The sequence below is a fragment of the Macrobrachium rosenbergii genome, chromosome 47, assembly GCF_040412425.1.
Source record: "Macrobrachium rosenbergii isolate ZJJX-2024 chromosome 47, ASM4041242v1, whole genome shotgun sequence".
Lineage (NCBI taxonomy): Eukaryota > Metazoa > Arthropoda > Malacostraca > Decapoda > Palaemonidae > Macrobrachium > Macrobrachium rosenbergii.
The window spans coordinates 43688770-43710208 of NC_089787.1; positions in this window are offsets into that span (position 1 = coordinate 43688770).

The following is a 21439-nucleotide window of genomic DNA, read 5'->3' on the forward strand; positions in this document are numbered from 1 at the left end:
ACAGTTGATCGTTTGGCATAATGTTTCAGAAACAAAACTCGCACAGTCACTTTGAGACCAACGGTAAAACAAGGAAATCCATTGTATTTAAATCTCATTTAGCGTGAAATCACGCTACCTCAGTATTACACGATGATCACTTTATGCCCGTTTGCATTTGCAAGTCGTTCATTATCTCGTTATTATTACATTGCAGCTAGTAGCGTCCTTAATTGGTAAATTTAATTTGTTTGTTATGGTTCGTTAGTGATGCATGGGGAAATGGAGCTGCGTTATTGCCGTGTGTGGTGCCGATTCAGCGTGTCATTTGTATGGTTAAGAGACCGAGGCGGGCATTATTGCCCTCGTCAAGCTTGGTCCGAGGAAGAACAAGTGATTAGACGAATGAGAAGTAGAATAGAAATGTTCTGATTGTACTAAGATTTTATTCATTTGGTAATGAAAGGTGGTAGGCAAAGTCTGGTGTGATTTTATTTTTCCCTTCGCAATTAAATGATTTTGTCGTTATGATATCGCTCTGACGGCAGCTTGTAAAATTAGCAGTTCTTGGCTGTCGGATTTTTATTTGTTGCTCTTGTCAAACTGAGCTAAAAGAAATGACAGAAGAATGCCATGAAGATAATCTCTGTGGCAAGTCACTTAAAAGTGATTTGGAAACAATGAAAATCCATCGCTTCGGGCAGTTGAATGATCTTCGAGGTAAGGTTTTTTTATATGGATAGTTTTAATAGAAAGGTAATTGTTCGTCATAGATCTTTAGCTTATTTGGCCTACTATTTGGAAAGAATTTATGAGAGAATACAGCCCGTTTTAACTCGGCCTCTCATTCATTTCGCTTGGTGGACCTCAGTGTGACCCAGTGTCGCTCTGGCAAGACTCAGAGATCCATGTGATAAGAGCTAAGTGTATACTGTAAAGTAGAATCTAGCGAGACTGCTGTAGAAGTCTGTACGCTAAAAAAAGTACTTGCTCTTTGTACAGCTTCCATAGTGTTGATAGTTAAAGTACGCGCACACTGCAGATTTTATGGCCTTGTTTGCTCTTGGTAAAACTCTGTAGATAGTGTAAACAGAAGTGAGGGCCCTCTGTCTAGAGTTACTCTCAGCTCTCTCTAGGGTTGTTTGTCGATCTATCGTTTCAGTGTGCATATGGTTCCGAGCTCTCTTCGAGACTGCTCTAGATGAATTTGTTCCTTTAAATAGATTTGCTCCGTCTCGCTAGTTCTCAAACACTGCTTTTAATACAGCAATGTGAAAGGTTCCCCGAACTGTGGAATGTATCATTAAATGAATTCCTTAATAAAGAAAAGAAAGCAAAAGCTGTAAAAAGAAAGTAAGAGCTGTTAAAAGTTCCTGAAAATTAGTAATAACAGGTTTATTAAATTAGATTTGGGCATTATATCATACAATAATTGTTATGTCATCATTCATTTGACATGTATTTTTGCATTAGATTTACATATATGTTCCAGAGTTATTGGCGATTGCTTTTCTTAAATGAGCATCTTCAAATCCTTCTTTATAATTAATGCAGCACCTGAAGCAACTAGGTGCCTGATTGTGACAGTGTAAACTTAGCATACTGCTAAGTGTACAATGCTGAGTAAAATCAGCTAGACTTTGCCAACTCAAGCGAGAATACCTTAGAACTGGTTGCACTAGAGCTTCCATAGAGTGGTGATAGATTAAACCTAGCGAGATTGCTCTATCCTTTTTGTACATTAGAATACATTTGAAGTGGAAAACTCAGTTAAGGCTCCAGGTTTGTGCGTTTTCGTTGCACTTTGGTCCGATATCCGGATTCCCCCTCGATTTATTTTCTAGCGTTTTGTACGCATGGTTAATTTTAATATATGCATCAAGAAATAATAATTGTTCTGTATGTCTCCGGAAGAGTTGATTGATTCAAAGATCTTTCTATTCCTTTTATTGGTTCCCACGAAAATCAAGAGCGAAAAGTAAACATGAAAATGTTTCAAGGAAAGGACATTTTCCAGGATGGTCGTCTACCCAAATTTTGAGAACCTTGACCCTGAATATGGGCTTCATTGTTAGTAAACAGAGTTTGTTTAGCCCTGGGATCTGTTCTTGTTAATTAATCTCAGTTTTTATGCGATATAGCCTGGTGGTTACAACACCTAAAGGGCGCACGCATCATTTATTTCAGTATTCAAGTGAGAAGGTGACCTTCGTCGCAAGATGTCCAACAGTAGCGAGCGAAATTGTTTTTGTTTGTTTTTTGCTGAATTTCCCAATAAAAATCCATTTACTATGCATTATTTATGTGAAGGTAACAATGGAATAACAGGCAGAATATACCATTACAATCTTGCTTAGTCATTTAGGTCAATTTGTGACGGTCATCTGAAAAAACAAAGTAAGTGCTAAGTACAGTAGTTAGCATAGTGGCGAGACAGTGGTATTTGAACACTTGATTTTCTGGGAAACTCATCTGGGGAGGATTCGCCTCAGGTTTGGTTGTTAGCTTACTCATAAGGATGCTTGAAACTGCGCGCTAGGAAACTAGGGAAGTTTTAGCAGCCAGCGCTTTTAGAGTCGACAGTTTTAACCCGGTGGTATGTTTGAAATAAAGATAGTGACTACAATGATAATGATATACTTACTAAATTCTTTTGACGAATAAACTATCAAAGGGGATTATAAAAGTCTTATAGTTGTTTAATTTTAGATACATACTTTACACGGCCTTTATTAGAAGGTGAATGGGACCCTTTCTCGAAGGGTGGTAAGATGAATAAAGGTATAGGAGGTCTGGTGTGGACCTCCAGATCATGTCCAACTAACTGATACCACTTTACTTGGTGTTTCAGAAAACCTATTCTTTGCAACATATTTTGTAGCATGAAAGGTATGTAGTGTACTTAACGATAAACGATAAAGATATTCGGAAGCCCTTTTATGATATAGATTGTGTCATGGATATTGTTGTCGTTTTTTTTTTTTTTTTTTTTTTTTTTTTATAATTCATTCTCATTCAGGATACATAAATACTACTTCAGGACCAAGATATATTTGTTACCAGTGTCGATAAGAGTGAGTGAGAGAGAGAGAGAGAGTAGGTTAAATGGACATTCTTGGGTCTCTCATTCTCCTTCGTCGAGATGCCAATAAGAGTTTCGTAACACTGGGATCTAATACGATTTCGCTCCTTATTTGCACAGTGTAATTAATTCTGGTGATGAACAACTGGCCGGGCTGAAGTTAAACCGAATTTGTAGTGACTCCCTTCTTCTTTCTTTTATGGATTTTGAAGCCTTTCCTCTTGTTTTATTGATCTCTATCTGGATTTGCATTCGCTATTATGATATGAATATCATTACTGCAAGCAGCAGGACATTTCTTTGGCCCTTAAGTACTTTTTTCTTTTTTCGAGATTTTTTTTTATATTTTCGTACTTTAATTAAGATGAGTCAATGTTAACATGGACATCGAAATTTTTATGTATTTAGTTATATTTTGTGTTAAGGAAAAGTGAATTTGTTAGTCAGTGATAGTACTGTATGTCCAGTATTGTAAATTAATCACTATAGTCGATTTTTGCCCGCAATCTCTCTTCCTTTCTCGTTTACTTCAGTCTGGGTTGTGGAGCTACATGCTTCTTGTGCCCGTCCCACCGCACCGGCAGACTCAGCAGTAGCAGTCATATTAAAAAACTTTGCAGAATCAATTACCTTCTACTAGAAATTGCTCTTAGACATTGCAGTGTCCGCAGATGCATATCTTAGCGGAAACGATTATCTGTTTGTTGGTTTATCTTTCTCTCTTGATATTTCTCCAGAATTTTTTTTTTTCCCCCGGTTGGGCATTTTATCTTGTGGAATCTTGCTTTGTAGGTTGAGTGGCCTTTTTATACTTGTATTATATGAATGTTTTCTTATTTGGAATAATAATAATAATAGAAGGATATTAGATTTTCAAACTACCCAGCGCATCAAAGAGAGATGAGTTTCTTGTTGATATGTCTTCATAACCGTTTGTATGTGTGTGTGTGTGTGTGTATGTGTGTGTATGTGTGTTTATGTGTATGAGAGAGAGAATAGGTGCCATGCTGACGTGTACCGTCTTGTACAAGACATATATTTGTTTTTAAGAGAGAGAGAGAGAGAGAGAGAGAGAGAGAGAGAGAGAGAGAGAGAGAGAGAGAGAGAATTAGCAGCTCTTAAAGTAGTTTTAAAGTCCTATGTAAATCATTTAGAATAAACGGAACCCTTTGTATTCACTCAGCTGGAGAGGATTTATGCTTTAACGTTCCGGACCACGAATTTGTTCCAGGGCTGCACTTACTACCTACCGTCAGTCATAAGGGCTCCTCTAATAGATAATCCCCCCCACCCTCTCTCTCTCTCTCTCTCTCTCTCTCTCTCTCTCTCTCTCTCTCTCTCTCTCTCTCTATTTGTTTGTTTCATTAGAACATTTCTATTTGTTACTTTACACTTTACGAAAGAAATTGCTTCCTAATGGAAGACGGTTATTTTGAGCTGGTGTCATAAAGAATCACTTATATTTTTCTAAACCAATGAAGATTATGAGATGTTTAAACATAATGTAGAATTATTTAGAATGTAGAATAACGTTATTTAGAAAAGGAGAGAAAGGAGAAATAATCAGTGAAAAGATATAAGGTTTGTTTTGTTTGTGGTCCAGGGTAGAGTTTAATAGATACGAACTTGAGAGAGAGAGAGAGAGAGAATGTTATATTATTCTGTAAATGCCTCTGGAGTCTTTAATTCAGTGTGGCAGGAACCTTTTACTTTGCATAAGGATTAAGTATTACAAAGCTCTCTTGTGTTTTCTTTTGCATCTTAAGACCGCTTTGCGTGGAATCCTTGGTGAAAAGGTGTTTGTAGTTATTCAATAATTTACACGTAAAACACATAAGTAGGCTGGGGTGTAACGAAGAGCTGATTCCAACGTGGTACGTATAAGGTTGGTATTATGTTAGGTGTTTTGTTTCAAGTATTATTGCTGTTATATAGCTCTACACAGAACATGTGGAGCCATATTGCAGTACTCTTTATTATTCTTGATATTCTCCTTATTTTGACACTGAATAATTTAAAAAGTTTGGGAGAGAGCTTTGAAAGTTGAAACGCAAGATACTATGATGGGGGAACGCAAATTCTTAAGTGCCAGTAGCACTGCAGGTTGTCGTATACCAGAAATTAAAAATCTCTCCTGTAGTACAAAAACAGAATGGCTTGCTTAGTATTTTAAACATTCTTTTCGTCATACGTGTAGTGCTTATGGATCCGGAGATTTTGGCCTATCCCATTGTTTGATTTTAATTCTTATAATGAAAAAATTTTTAAATCTACTAAAATCTTTGGTAGATTTCTTCCGGGCGTTTTAATATATTTTCTTCATTTTGTGAAGATGAGAATAATAATATTATTATTATTATTATTATTATTATTATTATTATTATTATTATTATTATTATTATTATTATTATTATTATTATTCGTGGGGGTATAATCACGCTACTATTTTCATATTATTTTTGTTTTTATTATTATGGGAAAGAAGCGGGAGGGAACCACTGGTTCAAAGACCGTGTAAGACTTATGGTCTAAAGCCTTGGTTTGCGTGTCCCCAGCTGTTTAGTTCGTTATCTGCGATATGTTTCATTTACAACTAATTACTCTTGAACATGTGGAACAAATTTCATAATTAAGGTGTAAAAAAAGGGGGACCGCACCAACTGTGTGTTATATATGTATTCCACGGGAGCAGCGTCTAGTGTAGGGGAGAAACAGTAATATTTGGTGTACTAACCGATGGTTGATATGCCATTTAAAAAAATACTTGGTAAATATAATAGCATAAAGACGTTTATACAATTTTAATAATGAAAGCCACGAAAATAAGTGGATGACTAATACTGCTCTCTCTCTCTCTCTCTCTCTCTCTCTCTCTCTCTCTCTCTCTCTCTCTCTCTCTCTCTCTCTCTCTCTCTCGTAACTCCGTGTTTGTTTTCGAACTCATAATATAAATATCACGGGTCCATACACCTGCCACGTGCTGTAATTTTTACCCATAAAGTAATAGATATTCTAGATTAAAGATTCCCTGTGCAGAATACGAACTTGGGCCCTGAAAGGAAAACCAGTTTGTGAACAACTTGGATGAAAATTATCTTTACACCTTCGGTAATTATTCATGTCTGGGACAGAAACTCTGCTTGGGGATGAAATTAAACTATCCCCACTTGTCCGCGGAAGTAAGTGTCATTATATGGACGCTTCAGTGATATCGATGGGTTAACAATCGTCAGTTCTTTAGGCTTTCATGTTGGCCATGGGGAAATTTCAACTCCAAGACTACTGATGACCCCCTGCCGAGGTGGAATCGGTTCTCGCTATGGCCCCTAATTTTGTTTTGGTTTTGGAAAACGGTTGCTCTTAAAATTTGTGTCGAGGTCAAGGTATTATCATGACTGCTTTTTCTATCCTTCTGTGAAATCACTATCTAATGGGAATGGGTGAAATCTCAAGAGGTGTTTATACGCCTTTTCCAGTTATGAAGTTGCTGGCCCCATGCTCTTTTTCTTGGCTTCCAGCATCCATTTGGTAACTATTCACAACTAGGTATAGTGGTGGCGGTAGGTCAGGATGCGAACCACGGACCATTATACTTTAAAAGGGGATGGTGCCATAAGGACAAATCTTTCCGGTTGTCAGCAAGTTACATCAGTCCTCATGTAGAGGATTATTCAGCCCGTTGTTAAATAAGAACTTGCCAGTACTTTATTTGCAAATTTATGCCATGATTCCCTTAGAGTAATTTCTGGGTATATCATAAAGTTCATACTACTGAACCAGATTTCTCTCATTTCTATGTGGAAAGAGAGAGAGAGAGAGAGAGAGAGAGAGAGAGAGAGAGAGAGAGAGAGAGCAGGGGAAAATTAGTCGTAACAGATTACTCATTCGTGGGGTTATAAATGAGTGACAACGCTATGCTGAGTTGTAATTTTAACTTTTTTTTTATTTTCATTGGTTTGTATGTACAAATTACATTTCCTGCTATATGCATAACGGTGGTCCATTTTTATGGCCAAAATGTGGCGTTTTCACGTTCTATATGCCAAAAATTCAATAAAACATATGGAATAGGATTAAAAATATTTAATAAATTGCAGTATATATGTATATGTATATATATATATATATATATATATATATACATACATATACATATATATACATACATACATACACACATACATAAACATACGTGTTTGCGTGTATACACAGACCATACTGTTTGTCCAGGTCCAGCTCCAGTTCTTATGCTGAAATACAGACTGGCACAATCGTTCTCGTCTGTTGGAGATTCATTATCACTGTCACTGTGGATAGAATCATCGTCAGTTTCTAATAGTCATGGCTCGTACTAATGCGGCAAAATCCTACGAAGTGATGTAGGAATTTCATATTATTTGCCTGAAGAGCTAGGTATGTTGGAAGCTCGGATATGAACAATCAACGTTCAATTCGTCCGTCATGTTCAATACGTTTAGGCAAATTGCTGGAATGTATCTACCACCGATGCACTTTCGTAACGTCATGGACCCGGCGAATAAGTTTCGCAAATCCACCAGCCCGCCCTTCATTTAGCCATAAACATTTTAAAAGCATTGATCTATTGATAATTTTAGATTTGAATTTGTGGTTAATATAGACAAATGAGCTGAAAATGATGACATATATTTTTGGAAATCACTCGTTTTGTAAGGTTACAACTGATATCACACCATCCTTCGATTATACTGTAGATGTAGAAGTTAACCATCGATATGTTTTAACAGCTTGAGCTTGGTTATGGTTTGATTTGAGGTTATTTGCATCGTGACGTCAAATAATTTCTTGGGTGACCACACATATATGTATATATATATATATATATATATATATATATATATATATATATATATATATATATATATATATATATATATATATATATAGAGAGAGAGAGAGAGAGAGAGAGAGAGAGAGAGAGAGAGAGAGAGAGAGAGAGAGAGAGAGAGCGCTGTAAGGTACGAGAAACTTTGTTGGCATTAGCATGATTCTCGTGTCAAACTGCCGACCACCAGTCGACCCAGTTGTGAATAGGTTGAAGTGTTAGCTGTCGTCAAGAAAACATCATGAGGTCAGCGACCTCATCTTCTGAGTCTCTGCCCGTCTGAAACAACATCCTTAGAAGGGGGAGTAATCGAGTTCTAAATAAATACATATATATATATATATATGTAGAATCTACTGGTCACTTTTTACGACACATACAATTGTAATAACCACAATGCCTTCTCAACTTCTCGAATTCTTTGTGCTTTTTTGGATACGCTTGTCACTACAAAGTCTTAAGATCCAAGTGCATTATGGTAACGCGTGTTCGTTTCCCGCTACCAGACATCATAATTTCATCATATTTCTTGCAGTGATTGCCAGATTGAAAGATTTCTCTTCAAGAAATCTTTTGGAGTCCGCTATTATACAGCTTACTTCCAGCTGTAATTTTAACCTTAGCCCTGGAATGTATTATTTGGACCCCTGTATTAGAAAAATGTTCAAGAATGACCTAAAAGATAAAATCACTGATAATTACAAATTAGTTATCTTATATATATTTTCTATGTATTCATTTTTTAATATAATTTTTTATTTGTAAAAATGTTCATCTTGCAAAAATTGTTATTGTTTACAAAAAAATATAATTATTTTATTGTACTAATATTTTTTGGTGGTCATTCCCCTCCTTGTATAATCTTTTAATTGTCCTGTCCCTGCTTCTGAATGGTTAATCCTAATCCTTTGTAAAACCTCTTAAATATTTAACCCTGTTTTGGCAATTCTACTAATTCTTCAGTTGTGTTGGATTCCAGGCACACATTTTTTCCTTTGTAAGCCACATCTGTCATTTATATGAGCTTTCTTTGTAAACTTACCTTTATATTTCTTCAGTCTGCTAAGTAAAGGACGACAGTCGAAAGGCCTCGCAGCACTCTAGTGTTTCTCTTTCCTTCATGGATTTTGTCTTTATTTATATATTCATCACGTTCCATATTTTCATGATTCAGTTACACACACACATATATATATGTGTATATATATATATATATATATATATATATATATATATATATATATATATATATATATATATATATAAAAAGCAGAAGTCATGCATCTACTGTGATATTTTAAACATATACACACATATATATATATGTGTATATATATAAATTATATATATGTATGTATGTATATATATATATATATATATATATATATATATGTATGTATATATATATATATATATATATATATATATATATATATATATATATATGTGTGTGTGTGTGTGTGTGTAAATTTCAGGCTGGAAAATCATTGGAAAATGAAATACAACAGCATAGAAATGTTTTAAGATATGCACAGGTGAACAGTGCAATTTTTTTTCACGGTAATGAAAACAGTCATACTGTCATTGAGCGTTGGCAAAAAAAAGACAGATTTTTCCAGTCATATACTGGAAAGAAACATTATAGTGTTCATTTTTTATAAAGGAAAGCTTTTTTAATGGTTTGAATATCAGTCAAGGAATATATAAAATCGGTCCATTAATTTAATTAGAAATATCTTAAATGTACAGAATTAAGGAAGGTAGTTGATAGAAGACGAGAGCAAAGGTGTGCTCCAGCTCACATAGATAAACAGATTAATAAGTAGAGTACTGACCATATCCGCTCCTTCCTCTTTTGTATCACTTGTTAGGTATTTGGATATTTGTATTTGGTTCCAACCGTCTTTACGTTCATTTGCAGTTCCTAGTTGGACGGGTCGGGATAGTTCTCGGCTAGCACTCTGCTGGTCCCGCGTTCGAGTCTCCGGCCGGTCAGTGAAGAATTAGAGGAATTTATTTCTGGTGATAGAAATTCATTTCGCGGTATAATGTGGTTCGGATTCCACAATAAGCTGTAGGTCCCGGTGCTAGGTAACCAAGTGGTTCTTAGCCACGTACAATAAGTCTAATCCTTCGGGCCAGCCCTAGGAGAGCTGTTAATCAGCTCAGTGGTCTGGTTAAACTAAGATATACTTAACTTTAATGTTCATTGTGTACTGTCTCTCTAGCATTATATATAACCATATCCTCTGTCCTGGGTGTACTTGTGAACAATTTCCTTTGGAACCATGTATTCCTAACAATTAGACCCCTTTCTGAACACATTTCCGTAAGGCTCACCCCGTTCTTATTTGTTGCAGGAACGCCAGCCATCTCCCTGTACATTTTGATTACTAAGCACAACGGATCTTTCCAATTCTTCAAACCCAGCAAGGCACAGATTCAGACTGTTCCAGAAGGGCAATCTTTCACTTTTATTTTCTTCCAATTCTAATCCATCCAAACACTATCATTTCTCCTGCCATGCTCATGCTCGTCCTCACAGTTCTCGAACTGAAGCATTTGAACTTTTTCTTCCCCAACAGAGTATCCCCATATCACGAGCACTACCCTTTCCTTCAGCTACCCTTACGTAATCATCCTTTGTCCTTCCCATTTCTGAGCATTTTTCATCTTTGTATCACTTAATGCCAAAACATACAGCTTTTCTCCATAAACAGATCAGTTACCATACATTTTGTTTGTTGCGCAAAGCAACCACAAACTGTCAAAACCCCTAGACGCATATTCTTTATATATATATATATATTTTTTTATATATAATATATATATATATATATATATATATATATATATGGGGCTATATATATATATATATATTTTTTTTCAATACCCTGGTCATTTGGTGACATTCACACCATGCAGCACTCTGAGAGAGCTAATATTTTTCGACACACTACAGGATTGAGAAAGTGATTATCAATAGCCTCATTTGCTGAGGCTCATCTGCCATTTATGGAGCATTTCCTTCCGCAAGCAGTCCACCACTGTTGACTGTGCTTTTCTGCTTTGGGTACATTATAACTGAAGCCCGAACCATTGGCAATTTCTGCGTCTTTTAGTCCTCTTATTGATGTTTTAACTAATGGCGAAACCAGTCAGAATTTACAACTTGTTTGTCCCTTCGATATTATGCGTTGTGACAAAACATAGATGTATACATATGTATTTACATATATAAATTTTATATATTATACACATATATACATATATATATATATATATATATATATATATATATATATATATATATATATATATATATATATATATATATATATAAATAATATATATAATCACATGTGTAGAAAATGAAACAAATATTTTAATTAGGATTTTCTTGGAATCAAGTATAATTGTTTCCGGCTGAGTGAATTTAGAATCTGATGTGTAACTTTACAGGGAATTCAAGTACGATGGAAGTTCTCACATGTCCCTTCCATCTTTATTGTCAAAAGTATGATTGTGTAGCAGCTAATGCATAAGTTGTGTTTGTAACCGCATCGTGGTAAGGTTTATTCAGAATTTTATAGCTTCTCCCTATTACAAATTAGGATTGGCATTCGACTCCGCTTTTTTCCTTGTGGTTGCCTACCGCAGACTGAATGGAAAGATTAAATTGAGTTCGGATTCCTGTGCATTCTGCTCTGGGGTTGCCTCTCCCTCCCTGTTGCGTTCTTTCGGCTAGTCTTCTGAAGCTATTTTGTTGTTTACGATAAGAATTTTTCCCTAAATTTGTCACTCTGGTTGTTCTAATTTCTTGTTTCATCATCTTTGATGTCTTCATTTTTTATCTTTCTGCTGATGATTTATTCGTGCTATCTTTAATTTTCTAACTTGGAACCAGTAGTAATTTTCCGTAATTTATTTTCATCACTGCAGTCTGCCCTGTCCAAAAAATTCTTTATATAAAAGGAATTCAACTGCTGTTAGACATAGAGAGCCGATCGATGAACATAGACAAAGGTAAATAACCCCACGAGCTCCTTCTGACGAGATAAGTTTTGTTGTGCATACTTTATGGAGACTAATGTCGATTATGTTTCAGAATTTCTCGATGGCAACTGTGACGTCAGCAAATTGGTAGAATCAATCACATAATCCAAGAGACCTGCAAGGTCACCGAGATTTCAGGGCCTAACCATTTACATTTTGCTTCCTAGAATAGCAGAGGTCAGACAGATCTCATATTTATTTTTTGAAATGATTAAAAGAACACCGTCAAACCTGACTACTGTCGAATACATTAAATCTAGGAAATATAATTTTCGTAATCAAATGCATATTGCCAGCTTACACGCGGCCGCCACACGATCCGTGAACACAGATATATTCAATAGATATCCACAATGTAAAAAGTTGAAACGTTTAGCTACATTACGTTATATATAAATATATATATATATATATATATATATATATATATATATATATATATACATATATACATATATATATATATATATATATATATATATATATATATATATATATATATACATACATATACATACATACATATATATATATATATATATATATATATATATATATATATATATATATATATATATATATATATAATGCATGTGTGTATGTATGTGTGTATATTATATGTATATATATACTGTATATATATAGATATAATAAAAGTATGTACAATATTACAATTACAAAATGCAATAAAGGGCTAAAAATTAAAAGAAAAACCTAAAAAAAAAATGTTTAAACTAAGACGATGATATAAAATATATATGCATTGTGTACGAAGGAAATGAACTGCCGTAAAGGTTTTAAGCAGGCTTATTTAATCTAATCAATATAGATTCTAAAATTCTGAGTTCTTGTTCATTCCTGGACACTGTCAGTATTTTCAAGTGCTCTCTGTTGACAGTTACGTGACATAAATTTTGACAGATCTCTTAATGCTGAACTGACAGCTCTGGGTTGGTCGATTCGAAACGAAAGATTCTTTATACTAGAACCGACATATTTCATATTGCGCACTTGGAGCACGTAAATTTGTAAACAGTCGACGAACACAGACCACTCGGAGTTTCTCTTTACAACAGAAGTATGTTTTTATTTTAAAGTTGTTATGTAATACTACCTTCAGGTCAGTTTGTGGCAGATTTAACTGGAACAGTTCTCTTAGTTCTGTAATTAATGTGCAGTTTACGTATTTAGATATGTAAGGAAACCTAAAATATAGTATATTTCCCTCAGGGCCACTCTTTTGATTAATTGGTAACTATAAAAAATATTGTCACTTAAAGCATTAGATTTAAAAAATGAATGTAAAAATTCTACCCCCTTTTTGAAATAATAAATAATTCGAGGATAACTTCAACGCTCGGTGTACAAGTGTGGTGATGGCATTTGTTTTGTATTTTCCAAAACAGGCACTTAGAAAATTTAAACCGAGTCCGGCGAAGGTAGGTTTTCTATATATAGATGCGTTAATTTCAGAATTTTTTGTATAAGTAAATCAAGGAATGGTTTTCTGTTATTGACTTCTCTATCGTGAATTTTATTATAACGTGCTGAGTGTTAAGATGGTTAAGAAAGGGCACAGCGTGGTCTTCTTTTTCAAAAACCAAGAAAGTGTCATCAGCATATCGTTTATATATTAGAGGTTTAAATTCTTTTGGGCAAGTGAGTAACCACTGTTGTTCGAGGTGACTCATAAAAATCTTAGCTGATATAGGGTTACCCATGGACAAACCTTCGATCTGTTTCAAGTACCTGTTATTAAAGATAAAGAAATTATCTTCAGTTACCAAGTTCAGTAGGTGTTCAAAACCTTTCTTTTGACAGGTTTCGAAATGAGTAGTCAATTTCATAGACAGATTCAGTGAATATTTTGATAGTTTCTTTTATAGGGATGTTGGTGTAGATAGATTCTGTGTCAAAGCTAGTCATGACTGTTATGTAATCAGAAAAACTCCTTCGAATTTCTCAAGCTAAATTCATTTACAGGCAAGTGGTTGATATGAATTCGGATAATTTGTAATTTGGCGTATTTGTTGAAGATAAAATAGGTCGAATTGGTATGTTTTGTTTATGAATCTTAGTCAAACCATACATGATCCCTGGTGAAGTACCTGTTGCATAGGGGTGCTTATATTCGTCATGTGGAACAACGTTTTTATCTTTTAGTCTTTTAAGGCTTCTATTTATTTTGTCTTCCATTCTTAAAATTTTTATCAGAGGATCATCGTTAGGGCGGTTTTCAAAAGCGGTATAGTCGCTTAACATATTTTTCCATTTTGTTTAAAGAATCAGTTTTATTCAGTATTACAATTCCTCTACCTTTATCCGGCCTGGTAACATGTACATATATATATATATATATATATATATATATATATATATATATATATATATATATATATATATATATATATATATATATATATATATATATATATATATATATATATCTTCTTTCGTTTCACGTGCTTTTTCCCATTTTTATAAGGGGTAAGCACGATGCCTTCTTTTGAAGGACTTCGCTTTGGGGTTGGGGTAGGCCGTAGCCTCGATCGGCTGCCCTGCCTGACATCGCTTAGACCCCGGTAGCGAATGTGTACATGTATCATACCAAATCATCCCCAGCTCCCTTTCTCCCAGCAGCGAGGAGAACTGAGCGGTTAGGGACGATTTGTTGAGACGTGAGGTGTCTGTTATGTTTTTTAGAAATATATATATATATATATATATATATATATATATATATATATATATATATATATATATATACATATATACATAATACTGTATATACACACATACACACACACACACTTATATATACAACCATTCTTCCCATACCAGTATACTAACACATTCAGTGTACCACCCATTCATACACTTGTATAATAAGTCGCTTCCTTTCCATTACCTGTTTCACCTGTTCTGTCTAGTTCCTTTGGATTAAACTCTGCTTTTCCTCTTATACTTCTGAATTGTGGGCTCTTTCCACATGACCAAAGCACCTTATAACACACTTCTCAAACATTCCCTTACCTCAGCCTTTTCACCACTCCCGCATATCTTCACATTTCTCACCGTGTCAGTTTCCTTTTTTCACTCCACAAATTGTTCATCTCGTCAGCTTCAACATTCATTTCGTTCACATTCAGTTTTCTACATTTCCCTTCTCTAAAGGAGCATTGGCTGAACAATCCCGTCATGCATTCTTATCTTGCCTCCCATAGATGCTCCAAATTCTTTCCCAATCTCTTGCACATAACTTGCTACCTCCCTTGATTGACCCAGCCTCTGCATAAATCAGTTGCTTCCATTCTTCCCTTGGCCGTATTAACATTGATTGTTCCTTATTTCCGGTTCCCATTAATCCTCATCATTTATCTCTTGCTCCTATTTACTGCCAACTTACCCACCCTTATTCATTAAACTTTTTCACTAGTGTCTGCAGTTTTTTTGTACAATCCCAGATCAGGACTGTATCATCTGCAAACAGAACCCATTCCACTTCCCAGTTATTGCTTATTTTCTTATCCCACAACTTTTAACCTTTATACAATGTATCACTCCATTTATAACCAGCTATGTGGACATAACATCCCCCTGTCTCAAAAGCACTTTTATGCTAAACCAGTTACTTGCACATCCACGTCCATATTTGCCATTGGAAGCCTTCCACTCATCCAGACATACCTTACTAGCTTTGGTTAGCAGCTCAGTTACGCTTTCAGCACCAGCAGCATCTCTTTTGTGATTCCTTCAAACTCCTGGTGTCTTGAGAGTGTTCGTTTAAGAAGGAAAAGTAGAGGATTTGATGCAATTACAGGTGAGGTGCTGTAGTACAGTGGTAGGTCTGTGACGGAGTGGTTGGCTAGACTTAGTAAGGTGTGTTTGGATGGGAAAAGGTTCTGAAGGAACCTTTGAGAGGCATAATTATTTCATTGTATATAAGCAGTTAAGGCAGGCTACAACAAGAATTATAGACAAATAACATCACCGAGTGTATTGAGGAAGGTGTCCAGTAGTATTTTAATTGAGGAAGTATGTTGAGTAAAAAGAGCAGTGTATTTTATGGTAGTATTTTAATTGAGGAAGTAAGATGAGTAACAAGAGCCGTGCATTTTACGGTAGTATTTTAATTGAGGAAGTAAGATGAGTAACAAGAGCCGTGCATTTTATGGTAGTATTTTAATTGAGGAAGCAAGATGGTTAACAGGAGCAGTGTATGTTTTGCCAAGGAATAGGGTTTATTGATCAGGTGTCAAACATCTTTGCAGATGCTGGGTAGTATCAGAATCTTCAGTTTCATCAAATGTACCTGGCTGATTGGAATGAATAACTGTTTAATATCAAATAGTTATGCGAGAGAATTTTAAGTAAAGTGAAAAGCTGTGTCATTCATGAATATGGAAAAATGTTCATGATTAAGCAGATAGAGCTGCAGTATGAGGGGTTTGAAGGATTAATAGATAGGATATACTAAAAATGAATTCAAGTTTTTATGATGGAAGCAAAGCGTTTAGAATATATAGATGAGAGGGTGACTGGTTTGGCGTAAAAGTTGATCTGAGATAAAGGTGTGTTATGTCTGTACGGCTGTTTTATATCTTTATGGATAAAGCGATCATAGATATCAAAGAAATGACAGTAAATGTAGGCACAGAGTCGTGGGATAAGATGAGTTGTGAATGGAGCGTGGAATGGTAGTACCTATTCAGGTATGTCAAGATAAACAACAGAAACTTGTAATATAGTTTTAAAGAGTTTGCAGAAGAGAAGGTTGCGTTAAATTTGAACAAGAGGAAATTAGAGTGGTGGAAGCGATTGATTCGTGTAGGCATTTAGCATTAAATATAATGTAGTTATGGTTGAAGCAGGAATGACAGCAACATCCACACGTTGCTACCATTCCTCGCCATGTCTATGGGAGCCAAAGTGGGAATGTGCGAAAGGATCTTGAAGCAAACTCTCCTATTTAGAAATAAAGGTAAAATGCTGATAATGAATGAAAAGGAAACGTGAAGCTGTTGAGATGATTTGTTGCATAGTGTGTGTGGCTTGGCCAACAAAAGAAACGAGAAGATAGTATATTTCGAAAGTGTTACGAGGGAGGAGGAGGAGGAGATCAACCTAATAAAGGGATGGATAGATGGAGTGAAACAGGTACTGGAAAAGAGTGATGTAGTATAGGAGTGGTGAAAGATAATGTGCTTTTGATGAACCTTTTATGCAGGTGTTTGAAGCAGCTAATGTTTGTTTTCTACACTGGGATTCTTCCATGGTTCAGAAGTTTAAATACGAACGTATCAGTGACTGGTGTGTTGGTTTCCCATGAAGCCATCCCCTGTTGGAATAAAAGTATATTTGCATTTTATATATATATATTATATATATATATATATATGTATGTACGTATATGTGTATAAATATACACACATATACATATATATATTTATATATGCAAAGTTTGTTTTTAAAAGAAGTTCGTATAATCTCATAAAAAAAATACAGTCCTTTTTCACTGGGGGGTTCATTAGTTTCCTGCAGACACATGGATTGATGAAGGTCTGGAAAGGCAGTTGCTCCTTAGACACCTCCACCCATTATGAATTAATGGTGGTAAGTGGTTGTGGCCCTTGCCATTAGCCATACGAACCCGAGACTGACTCTTTATAGAGTTGAGGGCGAAAGGTCATGCCAGGGTCAGTTTTCAGATATAACTCGAACTTCTCATTAAGGAGCTTCATGATACGGATGCAAATTGGCACGGAGATAGCTTAGGATACAATGAAGACCCTAAAGGTCTTTCGGTGCGTTCTTCTGTCTTGAAAAGAGCCATTCTTAAGGTGCTCATCTTCCACTAAGTTAGTAGTTTATTAACATTGTATTGGAAGTATTTGGTGTCCCGTCCTAGCAAAGACCTTTGTTTCTATGATCTTGATTTAGGTTTAAAAATCATATTTTCTGATTAAGTCTGATATACCAATATTATGGCTGCACAATCACGGATGTTTCGTTGTTTAAGCGTTTCCGTGCTTAATGCACTTTTTTCACATATATCTCACATCTCTCTTTCGACAGTTGAAAAAGCTGTCATGCTGGGCCTTTGTTGAAAGTTTGTACATGGTCGCATAAGATACTGGGAATCAGTTAAGTAGTGAAAAAAATCTGATAGTCTCTACACAAGATGAAGTATTTATGTATCCGTAAAATGTTTTGAGTTGGGTTCCTGTTTGTATGCATACAGTTCATTTTTATAATCTGAACTGTTCATCATGGAATAAGCAACGATCTGTCAGCATCCAGCGAGACAATAAATTATTATTCTCCACATGCCGATGTCGTATCAGTGATTAATGATAGCTCGTTACGGATTGCACCTCCTATCATGTATTTGTCTCGCTGTTTATCAAACCTAAATAATGTAACCCTCTATTGCCTCTTGTTTAGAAGTTGATTTCTGAAGAAGTTTATGAAGGTACCAAGTGCTACATTTTATCCGGTATCTTATATAGATGAAGTGGAACTGTCTGAATTGAAGAATTCTGTTTGGTTATGCCTTTATGGATTATGAAATTGCCAGACACTGAATGCTAATCTGATTTAACGATTTTCAGCATGAGATCATTTTGCCAATCGACCAGGCGCCTAAACATTTTGTGCAGTCTTCTGCCAGAGGGAAAACAAAGTAGCGAAGAGATAAGGACGTATGGTGTGATTTATTACGTCTGCAACAGCTAAAAGTAGGGGTCTATAACCTTGACGATTTGTCATAATCCAGATGCCATAACTAGTGATTGCTGACGTTTCTTTTGATGACTAGCAGTCTCCATCTGAAAGAACATCTCCGAACCTCGGAAGCGTGACAGAGAAAAAAAGACTTCCGGATATAAATGTAGTCTGTAGATGAATACGATGGTAAAAACGCCGAGTTGTTTCCATCCTTTCTATTTTTTATTGCTTGGAGGATGAAATATTATTACAAAAATCTGCAGTTGGTCCAAGAATGATAGTCAGAACCTGCTCGTAGGAACATTATGAGAAGGGAGGGTGGTTTAAATTTGGTCTTGAATGAATAAAATTGGATGTTTTCCTTTTGAAGCAATCGGTCTGGCCCAGCTTTGCCATAAAGAATAGTCTTGCTTCTTCCATTCAGCCGTAAATAGTGATTCTTATCTCCGTGCTTTCTGTTGCTTTTACACTGTAGGCTTTGGGGCCCCATGATGACCTAGTGCCAATCTCACTAGACCGTCAAGTTTTTATTTTAAAGTGTCATGAACGCTGTGTATTTTATAAGTTAGGAGAGTAACCTCCTGTGGAAGAGATGTTGGTTTCCCATTCATTTTCCCCGGTTAGACTTTCTCCTTTGGGAGATCTGATTATTTTATTAACCATCTGGCTATATAAGGCGTCTTCCGCCATGTTTGGCAGTTGAGTGGGCTTCATGGGAAAGTACCGTAGTTAATACGATGCTTTGCATTACTGGGCTTGATTTGCACAACCGATTTGGTTTCAGGATGTTTTCATTTGGCATTTATTTATTCTAACGACACTGACAGGATTAATTTCAGATGCATACGCAGACGGTATATGCATACGATTATGGTTGTATTTATGTATAAGTATGAGTGTGTATGTTTTGTTATGCTCCCTTTAGCAATTCGGAGGCTTCTAATTTACATCCTCATTCCACCGTATCTTAAGTCTTGTTACCCCTACTTCGCCATGCCTGTGGAATTTCCGTATGAAATCTACGTGAACATGAAAATGCAGAGGTCACACTCTAGTGAAGAAATAGTAATAGTTTCTTTATGGTGCAGAATTGCCTTTAATCCTTATTAGTGAGGTCTCGTGTGAGCTCTTAAACATTCACTTTCATTGGTTGTTTATTTCTCCTTGAATACTGAGCCAAACAAATGACGAGTTGCCTTTATCCATTGTTGGCTACAGAGGTTTCATTCAACATTTGCCAGTTGGCTGGCAAGGTGTGACTGTTTTGATGGGAGCACTAGGCGATAGGTAAAAGGAACTGAATATAAAGGATACCTCATGAAACGGATAAAATTGTAAATACATTAAATATGTTTCACAGAAATGTAAATGAATTGTGTATGCTTTCATGGAAAGCTATGTAAACAGAAAAAAGGCAAATTTATTTGATGGAAAGCCATGAAAACTAATGAGAATATATCATTTTTTGGAAAACCGTGGAAACTTTAAAAATGAACCACTTGGAAAACAGAATAAGAGACAGAATAAAAGATAAAAACCGTGAAACAAGATGAAAGCTAAATTAACTTAAAGGGAATTCGTATTTACTTGGAAAACATGAAAATGTATATGTATATATATATATATATATATATATATATATATATATATATATATATATGTATGTATATATGTATGTATACTGTATGTATATTATATTATATAATATATATATATATTATATATATATATATATATATATATATATATATATATATATATATATATATATATATATATAAACAAAACCATGGAAACAGATAAAAATAGGGCTGAATTAAATTGAACGTTGTGAAAATAAAAAAGAAACCTGTTTCCTGGAACACCGTGAAAACTTTTGAATAAGTAAATCCTTTAAATTGAAGGTGAGACCGATAAATACAAAATTTTTTTGGTGCGTCGCCATGTAAACATAAAAAGGGTTTCGTATTAGAACGATAAAAAGACTGGTGATAAGTACCGTAAATGAACGTAAAGGCAGGCTATAAAAGCAATTTAAAAAGTAAATCTGTTAAGAGATCATTCTGTTAAGTGGGAACACGAAAGCAGTTAAAAAGTTCATTCTTTTTAATGGGAAACCATGAAAACAAATAAAGTGGTAAACCTATTAGTGGAAAGCCATTGCGGAAAATAAGAAGGAATGAGGAAACCCTTCCAATGGCTTCTCCCTGGAAGGGAGAGAGGACGAGCAAGGGTTGGGGGGAGGGGACGGGGGGCGCGCGTTAGGAGCGTTGCATGTCTAACCAAGGACATCCCTTCCTCCAAAGGGGAAGAAGTTTGGGTACGTTTTGTAATGAGTGTGTTTACTATTCATCTCTCGTGTTTCGCCCTGACTTGGCTCTCTCATATCTTATGAAATTAATTATAATAAATTAGATTCAGTGGCCCTCATGAAATCGTTACTTCGTGATTTTCGTGGCCAGCTACCCATTCTCTCTCTCTCTCTCTCTCTCTCTCTCTCTCTCTCTCTCTCTCTTGTTTCGTTACGCCATATCTATGGTTTTTAATTTTCTCTTCCATTCGTTTTTTTTTTGTCACACGCTTCGTATAAATTTTTTTCTCCCCACCTTCGTTTCGCCGTTTCCCGTCATCTCTCCTTTCTTTCGTCATAACTACGTCCATGCGGAAGAGATGTTTATGTATGGGAATTTGCATAGTTTTAATCGAAAGGAATCGCCTGTTTTGAAAAGAAA